Source organism: Anthonomus grandis, chromosome 13, assembly GCF_022605725.1.
Source record: "Anthonomus grandis grandis chromosome 13, icAntGran1.3, whole genome shotgun sequence".
In the NCBI taxonomy this organism is placed as follows: domain Eukaryota; kingdom Metazoa; phylum Arthropoda; class Insecta; order Coleoptera; family Curculionidae; genus Anthonomus; species Anthonomus grandis.
Window position 1 is genome coordinate 5,617,731 of NC_065558.1, and position 6,651 is coordinate 5,624,381.

Consider the following 6,651-nt stretch of genomic DNA (forward strand, 5'->3'; position numbering starts at 1 on the left):
AGTTTTTTTAATTATACTTTAAATTTGGGTATAGGACATTATATATAAAGTCAAGCCTGAATAGAGTATACTATACAAAAATAAAATATACAGGATGATTCTTTTTAAATAAGGAAGCGGACATCTTGTGTGGAGCTACCAATTTTTTAGATAAGTTCCTATAATATTAATAAAAAATCAAATTTTCATGATTTTGCTGCTTTTGAAATCCATCCTTTGCATAGAACAACAATACATACTCGTACCAACAAACTAAATATGAAACTATGATATTTTATAATTAAGGAAAAAATGTACGAAGTTCTATTACAAAATGCTCCTTAGATGTTGACAAAACAGATAGCAAATGTAATAGTTAGTGTTCTTTAATAAGGAACACTGTGCTCTCTATAGGTAAATGCTCCCAATGAAATATACATACAATATTTTATATTTGTGATATCCTCGTTAAAAAATTTGGTTACCTGGAATGTTTCCTTGCCTTTAGATTCCAGGCATTAGAAAAATGTTTTTCATTGCATGACAATTTAATATCTTCCAAGTATACGACGCAATCCTGGATATTAAAGAAAAATATAACTAATGTAGAAGCATTTGAGATGTGGTCATATAAAAGGATCTTAAGAATAAGTTGTGTGGACATGGTAACAAATAAGGAGGTGAAAAAGGGAATATTGAACACAATTAAGATAAGGAAGCTGCAATCTCTGGGCACGTAATGTATTGTTGCAGAATGTTATAAAGGAAGAAGAAGCAGAGGAAGAAGACGTATTTTCTGGTTAAATAACCTTTGGAAATGGTACAACTGCAGTTCCGTGAGTTGTTTAGAGCTGCAGCAAAAGTGAGTATATAGCTATGATGATATAAGTCAATCTTCAAGAGCAGATGGCACTTAAAGAAGAAAATAGACGAAATGATTTTTCCTGGTCATATATGTCTATCGCTGGAAGACATGCAAATTACTCGGAAAAAAGTTAACAATTTTTTTTATATTTTTAAGGCTTTCAGGCATTTTTTAAAATATTTTCTATTTGCCTTGGATTTTTTTTAGGTATTTTCAGATATTTGATATTTTTTTTTAATTTGAAACATATTTTTAACACTTTTATGACAAATTATTCAAATAATACATATAACGTGACTCTCGCTCGATCCACGGGTCGAAAATGACTAATTTCGACCCCGCCAGCTGGGTCATATTCAAGCATTTATCAACCTATCGCATTTATTTGCAAAAAAGTTGTTTGTACAGTTACCAGTTAGGTTTCACTCTAAAAATAACCTTATTCATGAACTATCAGAGCAATTATATCGGTATGATATACCAGTTATTATCATTTTATATTCACGTAAAACATATATTTAAAGAAAGTTATTTCAGCGCTAGTTAAATGTAATTGTATAATAAAATACAAAACTATATGGTTGGTGTGTGTAACTATACCTTAATGTCTATTTTATCAACCTACATTGAACATATAAAAAGCATTATAAAAACTTCTGCCTAGAATGGATATTATACAAAACTCGTTTTTTTTGTTTCATTATTATATTTAATATCTTTTTTTGTGTGCTTCCTATTACATCATAGTAGCCAAAATATCGCAATTAAAATTGAATTTTGGCCGAGTACCTCTAATTACACGTTATTTTTTGTTTAAACATATATTCATGTAGGCATCCTTGAAAAACTGAAAGTGCGGCGTATAAATTGAAAAATAATAATTTTTCAAGGGAGTTTTTATTTGGGGAAAGATAAGTAAGAATATATTTTCTTATTGCAATTGGGTAAACAATGCCAGACAAACATGATATCCTGAACTTCCAGGCAAAATGAGGAAAACGCCAATTTTCATAGTTATATCTCCATCTAAGTCTCAGGTATCCTTATGATTAGTAAGGAAATTTTTTTTTTATAGTCATTGAGTAATCTACATAAAACAAACATAATTTTTAAAAGATTCCTGCAGCAGTAGATAAATAAAATGGTGATAGTTACATTAAAAAAAAACTGACAACTTTAAGTCAAAAATGGTAATTTAAACATTATAAGGGCGCCTTTTTTAAACATTTATCACCACTAATAGCCAACGTTTTAATAGGGGTATTAGTTTCTGTCACCATCAAAATTTTAAGCTATAGCACTTACCTCTTTTAATAATCCTAAAATATTTCCTAATCAACAACAAAAACACAACAACGATACAACATATTTTCCTAATTTGATGCTCGAAAAGAAGCTCCGCACCCCCCCGTACCCCCAAAGATCCACCCCTCAAACTTAACAAAATTCAATTAACCAAAACATATTTATTATTGTTGCTAAACAGTTTAACTTTCCGTAATCTCTGGCATATCTTCCTGACCACCCTAACGACACACTGGCGAGCCGACATGTCTAATATTAATTTCAATAAACCGGTATTTTTAGAGCTAGAGAATAGGCAAATGGCGACGACCGCGACTGGCAAATGTAGTTTTCCCTCTTTTTGACGTTCCGGTGTCTCACTATCTCTTTCTCTCGTTTTAGCACCAAAAGGAAATTCATTGAACTCCACCGTTTCCTCCCAGTTGACTCGTTCTCGCTCTCTCTAACACGCGGGAGTGAGTGTCAATCTTTGAGGGAGCGATTGGCACGGCGCGACGAATATTGATCTGTCCATAATAGAGTTTTTGCGTGGAATATGGAAAGATCTTGTGCGAAAAGTTTCCCAAGGTGGTTCTGAGGAAAACTCGGGGTTAATAAATAGACGTATCGATTACGTTTGGGGAGTTTTTGGAAAGTGATTTTTTACCAAAAGTAAGTCTGAAGTGAAGTGAGAATGAATTTTTTTACAAAACTCATCTGTAGATGGGTTCGCGAATTTTTTTAAGTCCTTTATGATCACGACTTACGATGCTTGCCTTTTAAACCCATGTCCTTTTTTTGTGTTCCACTGATGTCTGAAGACATCAACAAAATTAAAGGGAACAAGGCTATTGGTCCAGATGGTATTTCAGCTTATGTATTGAAGGGTTGCCGTGACCATTTGTTGAAGCCGCTAGGATATCTTTTTAATATTATTCTCCAAACTTCAAGTTATCCAGATAGGTGGAAAATTACCAAAATAATTCCTATACACAAATCTGGCTCTATAGATGAAATTAGAAACTATTGCCCAATTACTATTATGAGCTCTATTTCTAATTGATTATCTTTGAGCGCCTGAAATTTTAGTGAAATAGTTGGTCGCATTACTTCATGTTAGCATGGGTTCTTGCCAAAAAAATTAAGTTTCACTAATCTTGTCTCATTTTGTCAATAGGTCCATGAAGCTAGTAATGGAAAATCCCAGGTTGATGTTATCCATACGGATATGGAGAAAGCATTTGATAGAGTGAGACACTGTACAATCCTGAAATCTTTCTTTATCAGACTTAGATGTGTCTCCTTCTATTACTTGCCTAATTCAGTCATACCTCAGTTATAGGTTTAAGCGATTTTTATTAAGCGTAAATTAAAGAGATTAGGAGTGCGAGGTAGAGTATTGAATTGGGTTATATCATATATGATCGACAGATCCTTGTAAAATTGTCCAGTTATAAAAGTGGGTGTTGATTTCTTAAGTCCTACTATATTCCTACTATATGTTAACGATCTCTCAGAATTCATTGGCGATGTTAAATTGTTCATGTACGCAGACGATACTACTATTGTAGTTACAGAAGAAAGTACGAAAGAAATCGAATTCAAAACCTGATCTATTATAAAAAAGTTTAACGATTGGTGTGAGGGAAATCCCCTTATAATAAATTTGGAAAAGACTAGTGGACTGGAAAAGCTGGAGGCTCAGAGTTTTTCTGTAGTTTTGGATACTGTTTCAATTGTCTGCGAATTATCAGTTAAGTATCTGGGATGTATAATAGACCAACATCTATCTTTTCTTTCTCAAATTGAAGAGATATGCAGTAAACTATCTAGACTGTATTTTTCATTGTTTCCCTTAAAAGGCATCTAGGAATGGAGGGTCTACTGAGTGTATACTATGGTAGAGTGTACCCTCTTGACCTCACATGTTGCTGTTTTGGGTAATAGATCAGAGGCACAAAGGGTATTTGCATTTCAGAAAAGATTTACGAGACTGATTTTTGGTTTGAAATATAATGAGAGCTGCAGTGAAATATTTAAAAAATATAATTTTTTAACAATGCCCGGAATTTCTATATTTAAATTATTGTTATACATATTTAAAATTCAAGAACATTCCTCAAAAGTAAGTGATTTTAATAAATATAATGTTAGATGTAAGGATGCTCTTTATTTACCAAAATTTAACTTTGTTTATTTTAAAAAGACTCCCTTTTATGAAGGAATTAGCTTTTTTAATCAACTCCCTGCTTCGTTAAAACAAATAGATAACTTCAACATATTTGAAATTAGCAACATGCTGAAAGTCACTCCTGCCTAGTCAGTGTCTGTACTTTGTTTGTACTGTTTCTTGGTACTTTTATGGTTATTATAGTTTCTAAGTTTTAGATGCGTGTAATTAGTTTTTTTTTATAATAGTTTCACTCTTTTAAATAAGTTAATTAGGATTATCAGTTTCTTTCTCCTGACTTGTCTTATTCTATTGTATATGTAGTATCAAATGACCAAATAAATCAGTAATCAGTAATCCTGCCAGGATTCTTACACACTGCCTCTGTAAACCAAAAAACCTTTTTGAATCAGGACTATGATCCCAATTTAATATTCCATAAGATATCTGGGAAGAAAACAAGAGAGGTCCCAACACAGAGCACTCCGCGCTTAAAAATTTCTTTCTGCGAATTAATATTTTTAAAGTATATAAATTGGGAACGTCTAAAAGATAGGAATTTATTAAATTTATACTTGTGGTGGTAAAGTTATAGTATTTTAGTTTTTTAATTAATATTGAATAAGAGACACAGTCAAAAGCTTTTGGAGGATCGTAGAAAGAGGCATATGTGTCCAAACCCTCGTCCAGCCCTTCAACAATATGATCTAATAAGTTATTAATAGTCAGTATTGTGGACTTCTTGTTGCGGAAATCATATTAACCTGCATGAAATAAACTGTTCTGTTCAAAGTAAAGGTTTAGTTGATGTTTCAAAATTGACTCAAATCGGTAACATCATCAATTGAGCCCTTGTTCTTAAATATGGGTACAATCTTAGCATTTTTTAAAGTAGATAGAAAAACCCCAGCCAAAATGCAATGATTTATAAGTTTAGTCATTGAAGAGACCAGAATATGTTTGAGGCTCCTGATAATTCCTGTTGATATCTCAAAGCTGTCCCGGCTCTTGCTTTTTTTTAGCATAGATATCTTATCCTTAACCTTTGAAAGTTGTGAGCTAAAAATCAAAACTGTTTAGTTCACGCACATTTAAATAGTCTCTAAAACTTTTGTTGGTCACTGGTAAATCCTTTACAATCTCATCAGCAAACTAATGAAAAAGTTATTCAAAGTTTGTGCATTGAGAATATTGCTATTTGGAGTAATGAAAAGAGTTAAATTTGACTTAATAACATTCCACATAGTCTTATTTATATCAATTAAAGTGTAGAGCATTTCTTATTTCTCTCTTAGACTATTATTAAACCAGTTAGTGGGAAACTGAGTGTTGTTTGCAATGACATTCACAAACAATGCAAAACGATCCTCAACATTCCTACTAGAGTCATGTACAAACTGCCAGTTCACTCCTTGAACCACATTATAAAGATGAAGAAGTCCCTCAAAAGTTATAGGTCTATAACTAATTCTGGCATTAGCCTTCAATTTGGCATTTACCTTTTCAAAGCTATAGACTATACCTTTATGATCGGAAAGATGGTGAAGATCAAAAGACCTACAACTGTGTGCTAAAGTAACAATATTAGTAAAAACATTATCAAAGCAATCATTTCTTGTAGAATTAAATAATAGTTATATAAATCTTGTTATATGAAGTCCATAAGATTGCAGAAGATTGCCCAGGTCAGCCGCTCTGGGATCATTAGTATTAAAAAGAACATTAACATCCCCCGTTACAATGACAACCAAAGAGAGATTTAAAGTGCCAAAAATATTAGTCAACACCTCCAAAAATCTCCGAAAGTCACCTCCAAGAGACCTATAAACTGTGAAAATCTGACTGCATTGCTGCACCATACAAACCCCAGTGAATTTCCTCAGAGAATTGTGATACAATCAGATCATGATAGTCAGACTTCAAATAGATGACAACACCCCCATGAACTCTAACAGGCCTACAGCCAACAAGCCAGAGGCAACACTGTACCCCTGCAATGCTAATACAGACCAGTGCTCAATTTAATGGAATCTTGGGATATGGGTCCATTATTTGGTCCCCCCAGTATAGTATCTGGGTGGCAAAGTTTAAAGGCGTTCAGAGCAGTGCATGTATTATAGGAAATTTGGTATATATCCCCAGAGAGGCTGTGATAATGATCATTTGTTGCAGGTTTTTGATAGACTGTCTCTCAGCAGAAGAAGAATTAGAATATTTTTGTGCACTCTTTTCAAAATACTGAAAAACGAAATAGATTGTCCTTAGAGTCAGTTACCTTTTGCTTTAAACAAAATTAAACATCGCCATCCATTAGTTTTTTCTGATTTATCCACGAATCAACCTTTATAAAAAA

The 6,651-nt window shown here is 32.8% G+C and overlaps 1 protein-coding gene across 1 annotated transcript in view; it reads right to left on the reverse strand.

Moving 5' to 3' along the window:
* The window catches only part of LOC126744245 (sodium bicarbonate cotransporter 3), a 40,513-nt gene extending 38,090 nt beyond the window's left edge, over nt 1-2,423 (reverse strand). Inside the window, exon 1 of the mRNA XM_050451613.1 lies at nt 2,150-2,423. The gene's annotated coding sequence lies outside the window, so the exon portion shown is untranslated. The remainder of the gene's footprint in view (nt 1-2,149) is intronic.
* Nucleotides 2,424-6,651: the final 4,228 nt, after the last annotated feature.